Raw genomic sequence first — 23,214 nt, 5'->3', positions numbered from 1 at the left:
AACCTTAGTGGTTTTCAGTATAAGGAAGATTGACTGGCTGGAGATGTCAAAATAGCCTCCAAACATGTGAATGTAGCTGCAGAAAATGAAAGATATAGCTGTGGACAGGACAAAAATAAGAGGGTTAAACATCAGGAGAGGAGATTGATTTTAGAAAAAAAAAAAAAAACGGTATTCTAACAGTCATGCTAAAGAGTATGTTTTTTAGGGAGGTACGGATTGCACATCAAATAATATCTTAAAAAATAAATTAGCTTAAGAACTGTCTGGAAAAATACAGACTCCTCCAATGGGTTAGTCAGGACATATAATTTGAGCCCACGGCCCTCTATTAACTATACAATGAACCAGGAGAGACTGGGCGCCTGTCCCAGTCATCCCACATTATATGCTTAAACTTAGGCACCGCAGTGCCCCCAATAACAGCATAAACCAAGAGAATTTTTCGGCATAGTGTTACACCCCATACTTAGTACTCTGCACCCTGGCAGGAGTGTACCCTGTTCAGAATGATTGCATCTGGAAAGTCTGCAGCATTAGTCTGCTTCATTAATCTGGTGTAGCAATCAAAAAAGAAACCATAAAAGAGTGATGTGCAGTAAAGGGAATGCAAGTCTGAATCCCCCAGCTGGAAAGGACACTGGGGCTGGCAAGCAACTTGCGCGTGAAGCCAGACTTCCCCTGAAATAGAAAATCCAAGACAATCCAAGGGAATCTCATAAAAGAATAAGATTAAATTTAGTTGAATACTCCAAGAATATTTCCAGCACAACACATATACTGCCTCAGTGAACTCAGTCACCTGTAAACCCTGGTGCTTAATCCCTTTCTCAGAGTTGAAATTAAATTCAATTTAGTTCTATTTTGTGCAGAATGAGGAAATGATGGTTTGCTTGTAGACAAGCCTTTTGCTGGTATTTAACCGTTAAGGTCTTTTCTACTCATGGGATGTCCCTCAACTCCATCAGCCTTAGGCCACCAGCACAGATGCATCAACACAAAGCTGGCGGTAGAAGAGTAACCAGAAGTTTGCATTGGTGGGGCTCTTTTCTCCTTTCTTGGAGGGAAGAAATCACAGCAGCATAAATCAAGTTCTCCCAGCCTCTTCCCTGATAAAATCCTTGTGAGAACAACACATGATTTCCTGGTTCCAAGGACATATTTGTTTTCATGGATCTGTCTCATGACCAAGTCACAAGTCAGGACAGGAAATGGTGGAAATGCATTTTAAATGTAATGCAGCACGGACTGAGGACTGAGCACGAGGTGTGCTCAGCTCAGCTTGCCACTCGGCGTGTCTGCCTCTTGTCTGCCTCGGCAGCATCTCTCCAGTGTGGTGAGCTTCATCCAAACGCTTCATCCAAACGATTCCCACAGCACTCACCACAAAAGGCAGTGTTTTAATAAATCTTACCTGCCTGGACAGCCTTTCTTCAGGTGCGTTCACTATTGATCCAGTCAAATACAGAGGAGCTCAAAAGGGAGTGAAAGGACACCCATTGCCTCTGGTTTTAAGACACTTTCAGGGTATTTTTGGCACTTTTGAAACGAATTTTATGCATCATCTACTGAATTTGGTTTAAAGCATGTTCTCTTTTCTGTGGCCTATGCTTGCCTGAAAGCTCAGTTTAAAATGAGAAAGGAGAGAAAAAAATGTACTAATTTTTGTTTTGGGCATTTTAGGAGATCACTTTAAAAAGGTGCGTGCTGCAGGCAGCCAGCCTTGGTGGCACCACGAGCTACGCAGAACTGGCTGGATGCAGCGGCCAGTGGCTGTGGGAGCGTTTCAGTGTGGCCACCCCAAGTCCCTGTGGCCCACGAGACCACCAGGCCTGGGGGCCTGAGGCGGCACCAGGCCTGCCCAGACCAGTGCACTGGGGTCAGAAGGCCTCATGGGAACTGGTCACGGTGGTAGGCCACGATTTGGTGTCCAGAGGATGGCACTGCCTGTCCTCCTCACCTCCACTTTAGGGCAGCAGCGTTGCATGTCTCCTAGTTTGGCCAGAAGGGCCTGGGACTTAATTTGTGTTCTGGAGTCAATCCTGATGTGACATTATTTCTGTTGCAAAACACTACCTGACTTTTACGGTCTGAATGATGTACTACAGAGAACTACTTGCTTTCGGCAAGGCTTTGATTTGAACAAAGTTTCCTTACAAACCCAGCACACTGTTACCCAGAGATCACCACAGGACTGATATCCCAGGAAGGCAGGACCCAGGAGATGGTTTCTAACCTAAGAATTGCTACAGATAATGTCAGCATTGACATTCACCATAATATTATCTATATCTATATCTATACCTATATCTATATATATAACATTAATATAACATTATTTTTTTCCAAATGGATGTGAACAGAGTGTGCACAGAGGATGATAGGGGATGGCACTTGACTGTAACATGTGGACAACAGAAAGTTTGGGAGCGTTGCTCTGGGTGGGATCGACTGAGCATCAACTGCACCGTGGCTCACAAGCCCACTTTCCTGCCAGGCTGCTCCCTCCCTGCCTCCCTACTTCTGGGTGTAAGCAACACCCCACTCTCCCACCCCATCCCTCAGCTGGGCATGTCTGCTGGGCCGGGCACCACGGCTGGGGACCACCAGCCCACCTGCTGTCCCATTCCTCAGCCAGTCCAGCTCTCCTCTTGCATTTCCAAGATGCAAAGAGTTTGCATAGGGGGTATTTTCAATTCTCAGCAGAGGGCAAGCCTGGCGGAGCCTCAAGCCCAGTCTAGATACTACCTGGTTAGAAACATTTATGGAATATGAAGATTTGTTGTTGATAGCTTGTAAGTGCGCACACCAGAATGGTAATTTTCTTTCCTACTTATGGATAATATTTTAAAGTTATTTTACACAAAAAAAAAAAGATGCTAATTTGTTTATAAATGCACACTCCTTTTTATTTATAAAACGGGCATCAATTCCTTCAGAAGAGGTCTTACAGCGTAGGCTGTTCCTGCCGTTTGTTGTTTTTGTGATGAGAAAATGTGCAGTAATCTTATGCTTGCTTTTAAGAACTTCCATTTTTTTTTTCCATTTTAATTTTCTATTATTTTCTGCTACTTAATTCTGCTCCTGCTAGTCAGATCCTCCATCTAACTATGTGTAATGCAACAGTAGCTCACTAATTTGCAGTAATGATTAGAAACTCTTCTGAAAATAATTAAATTTGCAAATTAACAAGTGGATAAACAAAAGGAAATGTGTAATCAGTCAAAAGGTTTGAGCAGCTCATTTATGTTGTCATCAGCGATTTGCTATTTATGACAATGCTCTGTATTCTAGCCGTTGTACTAAGGCAATTCTTCATGGTATACTAGCTAGTCCATGCTCTGTAGCTAGAAGAAATGATGCTATTAATAGAAGACTGCAGTACCTTCCATTAAATCTTAGCTGAGAGGTGGGGAGAGGCTGCCAACTTTTGTTGCAGATTATAAAGTGTGCAGTCTAGCAAGTGCATATTAGCTAGATGCAAGTGCAAATATATTCCCATCTACGCCGAGCCTATTAAAATGTACAGACATTTACTTTTTTGCTGTTTCTGCTGCCATAACAGAGAAATAAACATGAGTCATTTGAGGAAGCCATAGCAATGGTAAAGACTTCTATCTGTACTGTCACAGCGATCTGTGGTAATAATTGTCATTAAACAAGCCTAATTGCAGATTTCTGTCTTTGAGCAGCAGCGGCATCTTAAGTGTGCTTCAGCTAATGATATAAATGAAGGCAGATTATGGCCAAAATGGACTGCCTTTGCCGAGCTACCTTTCCCGTCATGCAGGGACGGGCAACAGTGCCGAGTCCCTGCACAGTGGTGGCAAGGCCTGCCCAATGCAGATGTCCTGGAGGTCTCGGTATGGTGGTGAGGGGACACCACAACTGCAGCACTACCACCTGTCTGCCAACAGCCAGAAGCCACTGCTCATGGGTGCCCTCCAGCCATGTCAATACTCCTCCTGCAGTGGATCCTCTTTCTGCTCCACGAGCTGACTACAGCCATTGCCATCAGCATTGCCAAAGTCACTCCTGGCATCGTATGGGTGTGGGGCATCGCACCAAGTGGGGTCGAGCTGCAGCAGCCGTAGGGCTGGGCTCGTTTATCACCACTGCTCAGGGACTTGGCAGTGCCCTGAAAACTCACCTTGCAATCATCTCCTGAAGGTCTGAGCAAGCTTCAAAGGCAGTTAAAGGACTGCAGAACAGCACATATTAGCTGTCTTTTGCTGAAACACAAAGGGATGAGAATACATGGGGTAAATTATCTACAAACCCCCCAGAGTTTATTTATGTATGGCTTTTAAGTTGGGAAGCAGCTCTTTTGTGTCAGGTGCTGCACAAACTCATAGAAGACTTAAAATCTTTTTTTTGTAAACAGTTTCTATTTTCGTACCATAAAAATTGATTCAGGTAATCTATAAAATACAGGTACATATTTTCTAAACTTTTTTTTTTCCTGAATAAACTATTAGATTTATTACTCAGTTTACATTTATGGGTTAATCCCTTACCAGGGTTGAAAAGGTTTGTTGTTTTAAATCCATCCTCTAGCAACTATTGTCACTTTATTTTTATCTGGGATACTTTACTCCTTCTGAAATAATGACGCTGACAGCCGTTATCCACTCAGCATCCAGGTCACTACTCCACTGTCCCTCTCTCCTCCTCCTTGTGCACCATTCCCTTCCAGGTGAAGGTATCACAGAAGCACCAGTTAATGCTCTGACTTTGAAGTAGGTCCTGCTGTGAGCAGGGGTTGGATCAGATGACCTGAGGAAGCCCCTTCTAACATAAATTGGTCTATGATCCTTTGATTAAGGGACTCCCCTCTCCCTGGAAGCAGTAAGTCTGTAATCGCAGGCACAGATGTCTCAGCTCCTGCATTCAGGATCGCAGTTGACTTTTGCAGCTGTGCCTGTTGGCTGCAGACGTTTTTGACTGAGATCTGGCAGTTGTAAGCTCACGTCAATGCTGCTATCCAGGGCCCATCCACTGGAGAGTGGACAGGTCTCATTGCTGGGAACACGGGAGTCTTGGAAACTTCTAGCTGTTAAAGTAATAAAACGTGCCATGATAGATCCACCAAAGGACTATAGGACCAGCAAGGGGAGGACCTGGCTCCCACCTACACTGCTGAGAGGTTGGGTGACTGGCTGTGGCATGCTTCGCACTGAAACTCTTGGTGGAAGAGTGTGCTGGTGAACCCACCCTGAGGAATCTCCAGTCACATCACCACTTTTGTAGTCAGAGATTCAAACACAACTGAACAGATACAAAAACTTTCCTAATTTATTTATTTATTTATTTTTAAATGAGTTTGTTATACAGAACTGCTGTTCAGTATGTTCAATGTTACCAACATTGTTTTAATACATTGACAAAACCTGTGAGACTTTGGGCTTGATCACTTTGCTGAGGAGGTGGAGGAAGCCTTTAAACCTCTGGCCCTGTGAGGAAGAATAATAATAATAATAAAAAAATGTTGGGTACTCACTGCTCTGCAATTTTAAATAAGGTTAATATTTTGCTAACTGCTTATTCCTTATCTTTGCATATGAGAAAGGTTAATGGGATCATTGCAAGATCAAATGTTTATATGGCAGTGGATTAACCTTTACTACTAACTCAGTTTCTTGCAAATGTAAACTGTATTCAGTATGGATACCTGCTAACCACGCTATGGCAATATGGACAACAGTTCAAGCCTTCATTAACTGTGTGCTAAATTACAGTGATAATCATGTAATTTTCAATCATTTCAATCCCTCTATATTGCTCATTACAACACAAGCATAAATGGCACATTCAAACTTCAAAAAACTCAAGTGAGAAATAAGAATTACCATTTAAACCCACTCTGTGAAGTTGACCTTGATATAATTTTATTCTGCTTTCCACTAAGAGTATTATAACTATCTGGGGAGGCAAAGAGTTTCAGCTTAAAAATATGATTTAGATGTGCCACCTTTATTTCTTATTTAGGCTGGCTTTTTTCTTTAGATTGTCTCCAAAATATATGCCACAAGGCCAAGTTTTGCTGGAGACTTTTCTGCCCTTTTCCTGCTTCTGCATGTATCTGAAGTACACTGTGGCAGTTTGGTGTTTTATTACTGCTAAAATGCATATCTAGAATGGGACCGGCCACCAAGAAATGTATCATCCTACAGCTGAAAAGTACTCGGAGTAGATGGCAGGGGAACACCAACATAGCGCTCACGTGCAGTTGGCCCTCCTTTGTATTTCACTGAACTCCGATTGCTGCACTTGTTTGCTGCAGTCATGGGGAAGAAGCCTGGATGTATTGATCAGGGCTTGAGGCTGTTCTCTGTTACGTCAAGTTTATGAGATTACAATCTTTTGATCTTTGTGAATGTGCTGTGTGGTTATGGACTGCACTTTTAGAGAGCTCTTTTGGAAGTTCAGCCCATTACTTTTCTCCGTATTTTCATTAAAATGTATACTTGGTTTAGAATTAGGGAGGAGAAGAACAGGATTTAGATAAGAAATAAATAAAGAATAATCTTTACAAGGGCTTTGTTCCACAGTGCCTCTATCCAGTCTCTTTTCTGGACACCCATGCTCAAAGTATTACCCCAGAACATAGTCCTGGAGAACAGATGTTGCTGAAGATGTGGTGGAATTAGACAGGAGGAATCTGTTTCCTTGGCTGTTTGAAAGGCATTTCTGGTGTGGCTGAACCTAAACACAAAAGTCACAAAATGGCTTGCATACATTTTTGTGGTCAGTTGTTAAATAGTTTTATACTGATGTGAAGGTGGATGTATTGGCCAGTGTCTGTTTACAAACTTTGGATTATCAGCGTTATGTTTTTAACTCTTTCATATGCCAGAAAAAAGAATAATATATATATATAATTTCCTTCCTTTACATAAATAAAATGGAGAAAAAAAAAAAAAGGATATGGTCTTGTTCACTTCCAAAAAACTGTAATAAGAATGAAGCCAACAGGGTAAAAGTAGTTGAAAAACGATGCTCACCAGCATCAGAAATGCCATGTTGGTTACCTTTTTGGCTAAAGTCTAGACACAGAAAAGTAAGTACAACTCATGAAATTTTAAAACTGTTGTGCAACTTCAGTCAGGTACTATATTCTACAACTTCCAGTGTTATTCAAGAGCCTTACTTCAGCTCCATTTGTTCATTGCCAAGTGTTAAGACATATTTTTATCAGATGAAAACTGTCACTGCATGAAGCACCTAGGGAACATACCAAGGAAGCTAAAGGGAAGAACCTGCATGTGTATTTATGTAGTTCATCATTCTCAGCTCTGCATCTGATGTCAGGGCAAATATTTAGCTGTGGATTGTACTAACTGACAATACTGGGATTTCTCCAGAGGAAAGGTATTTCTCAGTGAAGATGCCAAAAACAGTTCATGAATGAGCCTAAAGAAAACCTTGCCCTTGTGTTTCCTTAGTGTGCTTACAAGACTCTGCATTTGCAAGAGGCTTAGGACTCAGATTCTTTCTTGGCTTCAGATTAGTTGCAACCTTGAAAAGGTTAAGTTCCCACAGCAGAAGACCCACTGGGGATTTTTTCGTGCTCTTCAGGGATAATATATGGCCTCACTATCCTGTAATAACCCAAGAAAAGTTGCAAACACTACCGATATCATATTTCCAGAGAAATATTTCAAGCAGAAGCTGGTAAGAGTTGAGATATTCCTTAGCTCCTCAAATTCTTTGTTTCCACTGTTTTGACTCCCTGTAAAAGTATTGTCTTCTACATAGCCTTCATCATTATTATGGCGTTTCATCATACCACAGAAACAGCTGGCTAAAGATGTAATTTTAAGGCTCTAACTAGCCTTTAATGTATCTTAGACATAAATTAAGGATTACATCAAAGGTACCATTACTGATTTTGAATATGAATCCATGCTCTTTGAGAAGCTCTGCAGTGCTTAGAGCATTTGAGGAGATGGGCTTGTTGTATGTTAGACTTCCTAAAGAATAAGGTTGTATTGCTGGCGATGTTCAATTGCTAGAGTGTAGAAGGTCATTGCCTTGTTTGTATGTGTGTATTAACCAACATCTGAAGATGTGTAAGGTCACATAATCATGGGGGTGGAAATAATGGAGTGCTGTTGGTCACAGCAGTTGACAAAATGGGTACTGTTGTGTGAGCACTGGGGAACCACCCAGAATATTAATGGAGTACAACGTGACCCAACTGCAGGTGGTGTGAACATAGAAAGAGGAGCCTACGCTGGGCCTGGGAACTCATCAAAAATTTTCTTCCACTCACCTGGCTAACTCAGGTTTGGCTCAGGCATCTACTCTTTATCCATCCTTCATCTTGTCCAGCTACATAATCATCTTAGGACAATTGTATTTGTATCATTTCATAGAGATAATAAAACGTCTGAGTTATCTCCATATAAGAGGGAGTCAAGCTCATATTATTACTACTGCTTTTAAGACTTTGAGAATGACCACAGAGATAACTGGCTAACCTTCAAGTCTGGCTCTTCTCTACCATCTACTAGGACAGGTTTATAATCTTTCATTTAATATGGAGTCTGTACTGGGAAGGCTACACAGAAGAGTTTCTTAAATGCTCTCCAAAGGATATTCATGGGCACTTAACCACAGAACAAAGACTTGGTCAGCAGATATTGCCTCACCTCAATTTAAAAAAACATATGTCAAGTATTGCTTCAGATTTCATTAACTTTTGTAGACATTTCATTACTCTGTATATAAGGAGATTTGCAGTAGGAAAGCAATCCATTCTAGATGACTTTCTGCTTTGGGAATTTCTGATCCTAGAGCTCCTTCTTTCCTACAAAGACCACAAGAGAAAGCTGGAAAACACAAAAGATAACAGTCTAGTAAGAAATAGTCTTAGCATATCCTTCTTCTTCTCTCTCCTTACTTACCATTCCCTCTCACCACTTCTGATGGTGTCCAGAGCAAGGAGATACTGGATTTTCCTATCTGTCCAGGATGGGTGAAATCTGTTTAAATCTACTCTCTTCTGTATTTCTTCTCACTCTTCTGATTTGGAAGTGGCAGTTTGTGACAGCTGCTAGCGTCCTGCAAGAGAAATAGGATTTATACCAGTTGAGAATTCTTTCAGGTAATTTGTTGCTCTTATTATACCTAGGTCTTGAGCTTGACTTTTATTATTTTTTTTTTTTCAGAAGAACAGATGAAGAAGGTTTTTCTGTAGTACTTTTTTTTTTTTAATAAGAAAGCTCACTTTTAAAGTTTTTTTTTTTTTTAAATTATTTTTCATTTTTGTTTTACTTTTGCAAAAATATTTACTGGTTATGTTCCATACTATATCGACTTTAAATATTTTTAATGAACATAGGTCAAAATCTCAAAATCATGACTATTTAAAATAAGATATAAAACCCCAGAATCTTCATAGGTATAAATGACTTGCTCCATAGCCTCTTTAAAGCTGCTGAAAATCATTGGACATCTCCTCTTTGACTTGAAACCAAAGTCCCCCCAGGTCAGAGCATTTCAGGTTTGAATATGGTTTCCTTGCCAGAGTGCTTATGTACGTTTCTGCTGCCTAAACCCTATGGGCACCTGGCAGGGCACAAGTTCCCTTTGGAGGCCAGCACGGTACTGCATGTGCACAAAGACTTCCACACAAAGACTCAGTGGCCATTTAGCTTTTAAAATGTGGGTAGATGAAGAAGAGTCATTCCTTAGTTTTCATATAAGATACACCAGTTTCTCATTACAGGAGTCAAATTCCTGACAGTGTGCCCCAGCCCTGCTGGCTATAAGTTTTCCTAACCACTGCAACTTCATGTTTCTAGCTAGACCCTTGTGGAGATGCTCATGCCTTGAGACAGTTCTGATGTCTAAGAGACACTAGGGTGGGATTTTCTTAGAATTATAACCAAGGTCAGTGTTTAGCCCACAGAAATGAGACCTTGGTACGTAAGTTCCCTAGGTAACTGAAAATAGCCTGTGTTTGAGTAGCCTACAGAACTGAGATCCACATAAAATGCAAAATCAAAGGGATTCTTGCTATATACTGATTTCCTTCACTCTACAAATGCACTGGTCCACTTTCCCACCAAACTATTCATCAATGCAAAAGTATTTTATCACAGGTCACACATATGCAGAGCTTCCCATGCTGCTTTGAATAATCCTTTTATCATAGTGTTTTACTGGGAAAATTAAAAAAGTGAGATGGCTGATGAATAAGCTTAATTGATTCGTAGAAATATCTGCTGATTAAGCTTGTGTTGTTTTGCAGTTGATGTGATATGTCAGGACAGCAGCATTCTTGACTAATAGTAGCAGCTGTAGCTCACAGAAAGCGTTTATTATTATGGAAGGATCAAGGCTAGGCTGCATGATAGCCAGTGGGTTTGGGGGATTACATTAGGATGATAAAATGTAACAATTCACAAGGAAAGTAGGAAAAAGGGAACCGTTTATCCTCTAGAGACGGCCACACAGAAGGAATGAGGAAATTCAGCATTCACGTGATTTCAGAAACAGGGGGAAATTCCTGGGATCACAGGATCAGGGGTCACCTGGTCCAACCTCCTGCTCCAACAGGATAAGCTATGGGATCAGACCAGACCACTCAGGGATTGTTCCAGCTGAGTGTTGACAACCTTCAGAGAGGAAGACTGCACCTCTTTGGATAGCCTGTTCTGCTACCCAACCATCCTCGAAGAGTTTTCCCTACTAGCCCATCTGAAACTCTCACATTTCGCTTATGCATATTTATATCTCATTCTCTCTCCTTACACCACTGTGAGGGGTCTGGCTCCATCTCCTCAATGACCCCTCACAGGCACTGTGGCGGGCTGGTAGGTGCCCCTGAAGACATCTCAGCTCCAGGCTGACCCAGCCCAGCCCCCTCAGTCTCTCATCATGGGACAAATGCTCCAGCCCCCACTACTCTAGGGGCCCTCCATGAGCTCCCTCCAGTTTGCCCATGTCTTTTCTGCATTGTGGGGCCCAAAACTGGATGCAGGATCTAGATATGGTCTGATGAGTGCCAGGTGGAGAGAGACAATCATTTTCCTCTATCTAATGGCCATGCCTCTGTCCACACAGTCATGAGCTGATGGCTGCCTTCGGTGCCAGGTCAGACCATGGGTTCACATTCAGCTTGCTGCCTGCCACCACCCCAGGGCATCTCATTAGGGTTCTCATTTCATTAGACCCCTACCTTGCAGGTGTTGATCTTTCCCACTGACTTGGGTGGAATAGAAATTTTCATCCTAACATGTGTTCCTCATAAAAGGTTAACTTCGTACCCTCGACTTCACTAGGATGACTCACGAGTCACGAGTTACTCATGTGCATAAATGTTTTCAAGATCACGCCTGGAGCATGTACCTGGGTTTGGAAGACTTTTGATTGACAAATTTATTCTGTTCTCTTTCCTTTAAATATTCATTTGTTAACTTAAAAATCTACTTATTCATACATTACTCATTAAAATATGAATAAAGTTAGTTATAAAAGGTCTAACCTAAAAAAAAAAACACACCCTCTTTTTTCTCAATTCTTCTGCAAGCTCTTAGGAAGAGTGTTATTCCCATTATATTTGAGGGATGCTAATGATTAACAAGGTTCATTATTAGTGGTGTATGCTGATATTTTAGCACTTTGAAGATGAAAAATCTTGGCTTTTCATCAAAATGATTAAACTGTTATCTCTGTCCACTTCAAAATTCTTCTTTATAAAAGATCATTTATTAGTAATAGAGGATTAAGCTGCCTGGGAATGATGCAAAGACATGTTAATTTTCATTGCTTAATACAGCAAATTCTATTTTTCTCATTTTTTTTTTCTTGAATTTCTATCAAGGTCTCTCTATAATTCACTTCAGCTGGTAGCTAATTCACCTCATTTATTGCATCTTCACAAGCGCATCCTCCCACCAAGCACTGCAAAAAGCTTAATATGCTGGGTCATCTTTGTGAGAACCTTTCAGAGTTTGATGATTTCTTGATCTATTGAAGCAAAATTTGCTGACAGAGAACGATTCCAGCTTTCAGATAAATTTACCCTGGGAATCTTTTGCATTAGTAAAGAAATGTGGGACTTGGCTTTTTTTTTTTTCTTTTTTTTTTTTTTTTTCCCAGATAGCTTTCTTTGACTGGAGATATATTTTACCTTCTAAAATGAGGTCCAAGTACAGGATGGGCTTCATTTTTGCTTGTTTTTTAAAAAAGGTCAATTTCCTTCCTTTTTTCCCCTCTTCCTCTTCTCAAAGAGTTTAACAGAAAATTAGAAAATTCGGGAAATAAAGGGACTTTTACTGAATCCCGGAGCATGGAAAAAACACCCAGTGGTAGCTCGTCAGAGAAGTTAGCCAGAAACAGACACTAGATTATGGAAATAGCCCTTCCCTTCCCTTCCCTTCCCTTCCCTTCCCTTCCCTTCCCTTCCCTTCCCTTCCCCTTCTCATATTTGTGTTCCTGCACTGTGCTTTTTTTTTCTGAGCCGTACACCGAACTGCAACCAATGTCAGAGCTGGAACAGATAATTATTCTTATGCATCCTAGTCCAGAGAGCAGAATGAGAAATAAAGTATTGCGAAGAGAAGGAAGGAAATGGAAGGAAGTTAAAGGCTATGGAAAACATTTCTTAAAGTAGAAAGAACTGAAATAACCTTGTTTTTCTACATATTTTACAGAAGAGGCACATAAGGTGATTTATATGATTGCATGTCAATTAAATATAGCCATGTTACCCACTGTTACACAGTGAGGGAAAATTAATAATCCATATAAAAATTAAAATGTAAATCTTCATGACTTTTCTTACATGTGAAGTGCAAAGAAGGGTAATATCACATCCATGAAATCTATTTGCAGATCATGACTACTCATTTAGCTCTTTAAGCACCTGCCTATCAACAACACCTTCACAGTGAGAACGTAAATTACTAGCTGTGATGTCCTACACGAGATAAAGCGTAGTGCACAGGTGCACTTTGAAGCATGGGGTCTGATGTCTGATGTTTCTGTATATGACAAAAGTTGGCCTCCTCAATCCTCTTCTGTTTGGGGAGGAGAATGCAAGCAGGGAAGCTGTAATCCTGACTATGAGTCTGATATGTGGATGCTTCATTGTACTGTCACGTTTCTTCTCCAGCTATGCCTGAGCTGAAGATATGTGATGAGGCACCTTCCTCTGCCCCTTTCTTAGCATTGCTTAGGGTTCCTCTTTATATACATACATATATATATATATTTGTGTTTTTTGATCAATCTCACTTCAACTTTCTTGAGCCAACCACCTTTAAAACTGAGGCTCCCACTTTCTCTGTGGTGTTGTGGAAGGGAAGATAAAATCTACACGGATTTTCACATGGGTTTTTCTGCTGTTTGAGGGCTTTCTGCAGGAATGAAAAGTGCAGCCATTAAAATTTCATGATGCACTTCCAAGAAAAAATGTTCTCTGTTTAGTAAAATAATTAAAAGCCTGCATGGTCTCTGCAGTAACTGGCTATGGAGGGATGAATGAGAGTGCAGCAGAGGAAATGTGCTTGCTTTAATCAGCATTACATCAACCAAGTGGGATCCATGCAGGAGAACTGCTAAAAATCTATCATTCAATAGAGCTGCACCATTTCTAGACCCTTGGGGAGAGCTCAGTACTACTTTGCATTTCAGACACACTGTGGTTGGGTCAGACCAGAGTAAATCTAAACCATATCCCTCCCCAGGGTGCTTATATCATTCTAAATAAATAAAAACTTCCTGCAACTGAGTATAATATATCAGAAACCCGCCCCCTGCTCTGTCAGCCTTCAAGGTATTTCTGTCAGCCACTGTGCTATTTTAAGCTCCTATATAGGTGGCAATTGCTTGGCTTGGCACTGCACCTCAGCGACACGAATGCAGCATTTCAGCAGCAAACGCTGGAGAAAAGGAGTGCAAGGCAGCTATAGCACTCTATTCTTCCGTACAGAGAAAATGATTTATTTTTAGATCCTTTAGCAATTCTCTCCTCTAGACCTCTCTGCTCCTTTGAATGCAGACAGGTTACTTTGGGGATAAGACTGTATGTGGTGGGAGCCAGAATCATACTGGTGGCCTTGGGGAGGCTCGCAACAGCAACAGATGCCGCCATCAGATGCACCTCAGATGTGTCTGAGGATGCTTGAAAATGGAAGAAGAGGTTTGTCATCCAGCCCTGAAGCTCCCCAAGGTTCTTGGATGTAGTCCTGAGGCTATCTAGCTTCTACCGTGGCCTACTACAATGTTCAGCTGCCTGCTTTCTAACTTTGCCTATTGCTGTGTTCAAACTAATGACAGACAACGTGTTCCAGGGCTTATGTATCAAACTCTGCAATTATTCACCACAACAGCTGCTTCCAAATGTCTTATGGATGCTACTGTGACAGTGTATAGCACAATGAATTTCTCATGCAAAAGTACTGCGTGTGTTTAAAACATGGGTGTGGAGAAGGGAAATACAGAAGAAGCCAAATTCCCAGCTCTGCACACGCCCTGCTGGAAAAACAATCACTTCAAAAAGCTGACCAGAGCTGCTATGAAAGGCATTTAGCTTGCTTAACTTGCAGAAAATCTATGCCTTCCTTGTGCAGGATGGAAAATATTCTGCTCTTTTTGTAAGCATTCCCAGCTTGCCTACAAATAGGACATGAACCTGCAAAGGTCTTTGCTTCTGATGTCAGTAATAACTTTTAAGCAATCTAATGGTTAAATTTTGGTTCAACACATGAGCAGTCCTATTAAAGTATATTTCCACATAAAGCAAAACTAATGATTAAGTACAGTTGTGTTCGACACTGTTATAACAAGACTCAGTCTGGTGATGTTTCAGATTTCAAGTAACAGGTTAGGAAAGGTTTTTTTTATTTTATTTTATTTTTATTTTATTTTATTTTTAATTTTTTTTTTTGGGGGGGGGGGGGGGTAGCATCTTTCTAGTTATCGTTCTGGGTGCCAAGGCATACTCTCTTCTGCACTTTCCTTGCTAAACTTTACAAGGTTTACATTTCCTGAAGGAGGTTTTTTCCAGTCACATTCTCATGTCACAGCCTAAAATTTCTGTTTTGGGCTCAGAAGCAAAATTCACAGTAATTGGACTGCAGCAGAACATGATGAAGGTTTTAGGCTTCCCCTCTCTGTCACTAAGAACTCTTCCTCACCTGGCTTCAGCAATCTCTGCATCCCATGCTGCTTGTGGGATGCTAATTACACGCTGTTTTCCTGACCCTCATGAGGAGGGTCTAAAAAGGATCACCTATTCCAGTCATTGGTGAAAGCTGTGGGTGCTATATGGTCTGTACAGTCACACTGTTATGCTTAAAAAAACTGCATGGACAGATTCTGGGATGAGATTTTCCTTACAGATTTTACAGCAAAGTCTGTGACAGTTGTTGCATGGATCTTTATGTGCAGTGAACTCTTTGTCTGAAGGGGAAGGAAATTTTCCACAAAATGTGTTGGTATAGTATACGGAGCACTTATTTATTATTAGCTATTGGAACTTTAAATTAGGCATCTATTTTCAATGCTGCCCCTGGCTATGTTCCCACTGCTGGCATAAGATACAGCTCTAACATAATGCCACATCTCTTAGCTATAGAGGAGAGTTAGTTGCTTGTATGCAGAGAAGAATTCAACAGCTTCAGATGGAGAGTTCTTTATCCTTTATTTTTCAACAGTGCCACTTTTAACGGCTTTGTAGTTCTTCAAGTGACTGAAGTGGTAAGACTCTTTTCTAATCTCAAGAACATGCATGCATTTTTCAAAACTTAGTTGTTAAGCAGAAGCTTTATGAATTCACAGAAATACTCTATTCATCCTAATAGTCTAGTATCTGTGGCCTAGAGTAACTGCATTTCTGTCTTTTCCGAGGCATCTCAAGACCAGGTGCAATGCCTGGTCAGAGACAGAAGCAAGCAGCTAGAAAGGGAAGGATTTTAGGTGGTTACATGATTCTAGAGAATAGACAAATATCTAGAAATTTGGTCTGTACAAGCAGGTAGCTTTCGTCACCCGGGTGCTCTGAACAATTCCTTTTACATGAGACCCTTTCTAGCTATAGTGGCACGTCTCTTACAGCAAATTCATAAATGTCAGTCCTTCTGGACAAATTATTATTGCAGGCTGTCTGCTGAAGAAGTAAATATTTTAAAGTTCATGGTTTAAAAGCCCACAAACGCTGGAGTTATGCCTTCCTTCAAGCCATTCCTTATCTCACTACCTGATTTTCCTGACAGCCCTCTTGTACTCTTGCAGTGAGCACTCTTTTATGTAGATCAAAATACAGTATTCATAAGTTACTCCAGAATAGCTCCAGTTCTGTATGCGTGTTTCTGCCTGATGCAGCCAAACGCTTTAAGATACACTCAAGACCGTGTTGTTCATGGCAGGAGCCTAGCTTATTATTCAGCCAACTCATGCTAGCCACAAGGTGTTATTTCAGTCAGTATGCCTAATCAGTGCAAAGCCTGAAATAAATTAACCAGTCTAAACTCATTAAAGACAGCAGTACCAATCTTAAGAATATTTATGAATTCTTAAGATCTGCTTCTTTCCTCCAGATTTAATATTTGCTGTTTGCAAGTACTTTCTAAAATTACCTTTGGCACAAATATTTAGTTTGCTTTTGCTATGAAAACCATTTTCTAATGCCAACACGGATAACTATTCAGGGAAGGGAATATGTTCCTTAATCATCGTTTGTTATTTCTTTTCCATTGTTAATCCCCCCCTCTTTTCTTTTTATTTTTAAAGAACTTTTTAAGAACTATCCCAGTGGGTAGAGGTAGTAACCATCTATATCATGTAGCACCCATCTCAGTATGTGAGCAATGAACAAAGTGTGCAAAGACACCAGGGGCTGATTGTTTTTACATAAGTAATTCTGTGCGTATTTATGGAAATTGAATTGATTAGCAAAAAACAGCCTAATTTGCCAAGTTCTATAAGTGCAAAATAGGGCTACATGTTCTGGGAAATTTGTTCACAAAATTTCCTACTGCCTAAGTACTTTTTCTCACTCTTAGACTTAAAATAGGTTTACATTTGAAGAGGACTGTGCTGGAAAACAAATTGCTTCAGGTTCTTTACAGAAAATACAAAAGACTCATGTAATATTTGTGTCAGATTTATCACCTTTTAGTTCTTCTGCCCAATCAGGATGACACATCTAAAACCTTTATCACTGAGGGGTTTTAGCTGCAAAACATTTTATAATTGCAAGTGACTCCTAAATAAAAAGTGCACAGAGGCTGATAATTCTGTCTTGCTGTGACCTTTCAGGCTTTTATATTTGTCTTCATTTCTTATCAGAAAACCAGTAAACATCCAGAGTGTTTTCAAAGCATGACTTGTGCTGAAAAGTCTTTTTTTAGATCAAAGAAGTCAGATTCATAGATTAAAAACAATGTTTCCTTTTCTCTTTTTCTGTGGCCAGTTTGACCTCGGAATCCTCCCACTGAAAACTCTCCAAATTAAAAACTCTCTACAAAAGTTTTAGTTTAGCTGAAACAATAAAAAGTGCTTTGGTAGAAATGTCCTATTAGCTTCACTAAAACACCTGTGTGAGAAATATAATATCCTATAGTTTGTAGGTGATACAGACAAAATGTTTAAAAGATGAACATGAAAATTCAGAAGTCTGTATTTTTTTTTCCTATAGCTTACCTCAGGACATAGAGTAATGGTATTTTTTATACAATATATTTCTTCACAAGAAAGATTACAGAAATCTAAGAAAATCTCTCTTGTGTCTTTGTATTAGCCATATCTCCCTCTTCTTTCTCTTCATTGTTAATATGCTTGACAAATTGCAACCCTCTCTTTCCATCTGCCCCACAAAAAAATCCCCCTACTTCAGAAATCCTTTCACACTTGAATAGGAAGGGTAGTTTAAAGCATATGTGAAAACTAGTTATAAGATCTGGAACTTTTGGACTACAGAGATATTTCCAGAGTATGTATGTTTTTTAAAAACTTTGCAAAAACATTATGGAGAAGTATTGTGCTTCATTTTCCTTTGGAATGTAGATTATAATAAATGCTGCCATTCTTTAAGGACACAAACAAAAAGCAATTATGTGAAAGTAAAGTAAGTTTATGGTCAGAGTCAAATTGCTCACTGATCTGGACATTAAAAATATCTATGTGCACATAAACTTGACAACTGATCAGAGGATATCATTGGCATATAGCTCCCTGCATTTCAAGTATTGTACAGCCATAGCTTTCTACTGAACCCACTGAAATGGCTTTACTGCATGAATACATCACTACCACTCAAGCGCAAGAACATTACTGATCTGAACATTATTTCTGTCCTTCATTACTCATTCTGAACCCAGGTCGTTGAGATGGTGTGATTACAGAATGTTATGGTTCTAGACTCACCCTTAGAAATTAGCCATCTGGTTTTTATTTTTTTTATTTTTTTTTTTGGGGGGGGGGGGGGGGAGGGTGAATTCTATTTCCAGCCTTGTTTTATTTCAAATGATTGGTTTTATCTAATTTTGTCATCAGGGCAATCATAAGTGATTACAGAGCCATACTGTATCTAAAAGAGCAAGAAAAAAAAAACACCATTAAAAAAGAACCACTTTCCTTTTGATCAGCAACCCATAGAAACCTGCTGACTTCTTTCAGACATTATAGCTCTTTTAATTAACTTACTACTGGCTTTGCTATTATACAGAACTAAACCACTGCAAGAATGTTAAGGCGATAATAAACATCTAATTTAAATCCACTAAAGAGAGAAAAAAGTAATTTACAGCAAGATTCCTGTCCTTAGTTTACCCTTTTGTGTCAAACATTTTGAGAACATTTGGGAACTGACATAGTTTTCCTTAGGACAGAAAGGAGTCCCTCTGGAGGAAGCAGGCTTACTTAAAGAAATGTGAAATATCTGTTCTTTGCTGCCTAAAATCTTCTGTCTAAGAAGCTGAGATAGTACGAGTTTGCAAGATTTCCTGATTTTTGTATTCTCCTTTTAGTAAATTCAAACCCCAGATTTAGCATTGTAGTAACATTTTATTTTTGTGAATTAATTTCTCAGGTTTTTCAGTGTATGAAACTCAATGCACTGATGACTTCTAATCTATGGATTTTCAAAAAAAAGAAGCACAAAATGGTATTATTTGTACCTCTGGTACTGAGGAAAAAAAATAGTCTCGTTACTCAAGCAAGCTTGGTGTTTACCTTTTGGAAAAAAAAAGGAGTTTAGAGAAGGCCTGGGAAAGAACATTGAAAATAATCCAGAAATCTCGAAAGCCTGCTTCCCTCAGCTGGGGAATTAAGAAGTCCATTCTTTTTTATTTTTTAAAGAGTAGTTTGAGAGGTGACTTAACCAAGCTTAGTCCGTGCCTCCACAAAGAAGCAATTGCTAGTGGTGCAGAGATGTTTCTTTCACTGAACCAATGGCAAAAGGCAGAAGTTAATGGAGTTCCAAGAGCAAAGAAATGTGAATTTCTGTCCATGACTGTAACAAAACAGAAACAGAAATGATAGAATACAGGTTGCCTAATATATGTAAAAAAAGAATGGATACAGTTCTCAAAATTACACTTTAATTCTGTCAGATTTTGTTGATGATGCAGACAAGCAGGCAATAAGATAAGCCATTCACATTCTGACGATACCTCCTACCACAGGACTGTCACTCCAATTCAAACGTTCATCTCACTTGTTAATATTTAAATTTAAGCTGCACACTCAGAAGGAATTTGATTGTCAAACATGACCTTCAAAGTGCATTAGGTGTTTTTTCTTTTCATAACTTTATTCTGATTTTTCAATGGTATTTCTATACCTTGGCAGGCTAAATTAAGGTTAACGATCTATCCTTAAACACTGATTTGCAATGAGGAAGTCCTTACAGGGTGCTTCTAGATTTAGCTGCAGGTGCGTTCAGCAGCATCCCTCCCAATCCTATCTTCCATTCATCTGAATCAAGGAGCATTTCATTTCATACCACTTCCCTTTCGCTGACTAGCCTGGACCTGGTAACTTGGAAACATTCTCAGATGCTCTGGTTAGGACACAGTTAGGGAACAGAAGCTTGATCTGCAAGTACCTAAGCGTACTTACACAGTGTCTGCTATGTGGCAGAAGCGGGTGACTACCCTAAGAAGAAATGTTTTCCACTGCGTGGCAAAGATCCTTTTGGCAGTGATGCTCCTAGATGTTGGCTAACGAGAGACATCTCTTTGGCTGGCACCAGGCAGTGCCCCTTTGGGGAAGCAGCGTGAGGGATAAGAAGGCAACTCAGGACACATTTGTTGCATAGCTCTTTGAAAGCTTTGAGATTTTTTTGTAAACTCTTTTCTCGATTATGAGTCATGCTAATCCGCTGAGGAAACAAGAGCAATCCTGCGTGATTTGGGACTAGTCTCAGCTAACCAAAGCAGTTTCAATTTCAGATTGAATCAGTTCAAAGAGGTCTGAAAAGACTTGCAACAAGATGTGCCATGTAAATCCCAACAATGAATAAATCAGAGGTAATTGTGAGCTGTGTCTGGATATTCTGAAGAGGAAAAAAAGCTAAATTAATCAAGTGCACTATTCATTGCAAAATTATTTTTTTCACTCCTGATCATGAAGCATTGTACAGAGAGGAGCTGTCTGCTCCTAGACCTTCTGGTCCTTAACGCAAGAGGTTTTCCAGGTATGGGGCAGGGTGCAGTTTTACCCTCGCTCCTCTGCCCCCACGTTGTTAGCCTAACTGCAGAACTGCTGTGTTTCCCAATGCCGTGTGTATAGCTTTCGCTGCTGCTGGCCTAAAAATAACACTGTACTTGTGCTTTCAGCTCTTCCATATCACTTGCCATAGCACCTGTCTACAAGCTGCTTGCTGAGGTGGAGGATGAACGGGGCTAATCCAAGCTCCATGGTGAGACACATACATGGACTCTACAATTAAACGTATTTTGAGTTCCTTCTCTTTGTATTTGCTGTTGTTTCAGAGAAAAGTGAAACTGTGATGCCCATGGTGATTATGGGTTCTTGTCTGAACAGCATGTTTTCCTGTTCAAAATTTAAAAGGAAGATTGTTGTTTTCAAAACCTGATGAGGATGCCATAATTATTTCACTCCAGCAGTTTCATTCAATTGAAACAATGATGAAACCATAAAAACATTGGCTCAGAGTCTTTGCTTGTATACATTAGCTCAAAAATTATAAGAGTTTAATGCACAAGAGAGTAAACGAATGTGATTAACTAAGTGTCTTTGTGTCTGTAACCACTTATAATCATGATAAAAGTAGAAAAAAATAATTTCAGTCCTATGCTATTTGTAGCAGTTTGATATTATAATGGATGCCTGTTAATGTCTCCAGTTCTGTGATGCTGGACTGATAAGCCAGCTTTCAAATCTGAGTACCAACCTGTGCTTCCAAGCTATTACTGAATGAAATGGCTATCTTTCTTCTTTTCATTTCAATGGGTCATTTGACCTACACAAACAAGTTACAAAACCAAAAGTTTTTACCTTATAAATTTGTTAGGAGGAGAAATACATGTGCTGTGTAGGTAGCTTAATTTGTACAGCTTTCCAGCATGCTTCATTGACTCCAATCCAGTTCATACTCCACTGAGTATGAAATAAAACCAGAAGAAAATTGGCATTTACAGTCACCTTTTCTCTTCAGAGGCCAACAGGGTATCCTAAATATCTCTGAAGACCCAGTAGTACATTAAAAGGACGTTCATCACAGGCATGAAACCACAGAAGACTTTACACAGAAGGTTTTAGTACTATAGAGATTATCTCTGTGGTATATACTTCTTCCTCTTGATAAAAAGGAGCACTGGAAAAAACTAACTGTGGATTTTATGCGAGGAAAGCAAGAACAGAAAAGAGAAACAGTAGATTGCCTCTCTGGCAACACATCATGTTTCATATTGGTGGTTCAGCCATGAAGGATAAAGCCTGTGGATGCAGAGAACCAACCATGAGAGCAAAAAGCTCTGTTCTGCAGTACTTCATGCCTGGTGTTGGTGGTCCAGCCATGTGAGACCAAGCCTGTGGAAGCACGGAGGCAGCCACAAGACCCTTCCCTGCAAAGCAAACCTCAGCCCTATGGGAGGGAAGCCTGTATGCATAAATAGAGCATTTCCATTTCTCTTTCTTGCTCAGTTTCAATATTTTATTTGGTTTGGGTTGGTTGAGTATTTCTCCTTCAAAAGCTCTGGCAAAGCCATTTCCAGGAGTCACATGTGTGATGAGCTGCCAGCCACCCCCCTGCCTGAAACCACCTGCATCAGCCTCAATGAAGTGGAGAGGATTTGGGAGTTGGGGTAGTTTTGGCATTCAGAGAGTGACAGGAATATTCACTGGCTGGTAACATAGATTAAAAACAGGAGAGTAAGAACAAGAGCCCTACCTTAGAAGATGCAACCAAAAACAGGGAAGTCGTTTCTCTTCTATACACCTTGTTATTCAGAGCTTTGCATCCAGCTTGCTCCTGGCAACTACAAAATACTTAATACAATTAATAACAGTTCATTGTCACCAGCTGCTCACAAGAAACAGATGCAATTGTGGAGCCATTTAGTCAGCACTTCTTCCTGCCCAGTTATACTCCATCTTGAGCTGAGGATATTTGAATAATGAATCATGTATTGGACTATGAAGTAGGACAGATATAAATCAAATTGTTCTCCTTAACTATAGTGATTCACTAAGCACGAGGTCCACAGTTAAGCACAGGAGATTTAGGAGAAATACATTGGTGAGGAAAATTCAGTTTTGGCTTCATTCATCTGGAGGTATTTCCTCTCAATAGCATCCCATGTGAGCTATGGCCCTGTGTTTACAGGGAAGAAAGTCCTTTGCCTTGCCATGAGATGACTGCATTGGCACTCCATCTAGGGAATACTCCTGTAACATGTTATATTCCTAAATCTTTTGTTTTCTTTTTACAGCAAGGAGGCAATAGCACAACCAGTCCCGGGACCTCCCTGTCAAGGCTTTTCTCTAGAAATTTTCATTTGAAATATTGTGGATTCCCTTGCCTGAAATGTGATGTAACACTGGAATATTTCCTCTGCAGAAATATTTGCATGTTTCTAAAGGAAAATAACATGGATTTCTAAGCCTACTGAAAACATCACAGACTCACAGGATGGTTGAGGTGGGAAGGGACCTCTGGAGATCATCTGCTCCATCCACCCTGCCAAGCAGGGTCACCTAGAGCACATTGCACAGGGTCACATCCAGGCGGGT

The 23,214-nt window shown here is 40.1% G+C and overlaps 1 long non-coding RNA gene across 1 annotated transcript; it reads right to left on the bottom strand.

The window, feature by feature from the left end:
• Nucleotides 1-4,240: 4,240 nt before the first annotated feature.
• Nucleotides 4,241-22,532, bottom strand: LOC310903859. The gene is made up of 3 exons (XR_014587880.1): nucleotides 22,373-22,532; nucleotides 8,910-9,066; nucleotides 4,241-5,453 (listed from the first exon to the last, which is right to left on the bottom strand). It is a non-coding gene; the product is annotated as an uncharacterized lncRNA (long non-coding RNA).
• Between the last annotated feature and the right edge of the window lie 682 nt (nucleotides 22,533-23,214).

Source organism: Anser anser (assembly GCF_964211835.1).
Source record: "Anser anser genome assembly, chromosome: 1".
Taxonomy (NCBI): domain Eukaryota; kingdom Metazoa; phylum Chordata; class Aves; order Anseriformes; family Anatidae; genus Anser; species Anser anser.
This window is presented reverse-complemented; position numbering and strand designations above follow the sequence as displayed.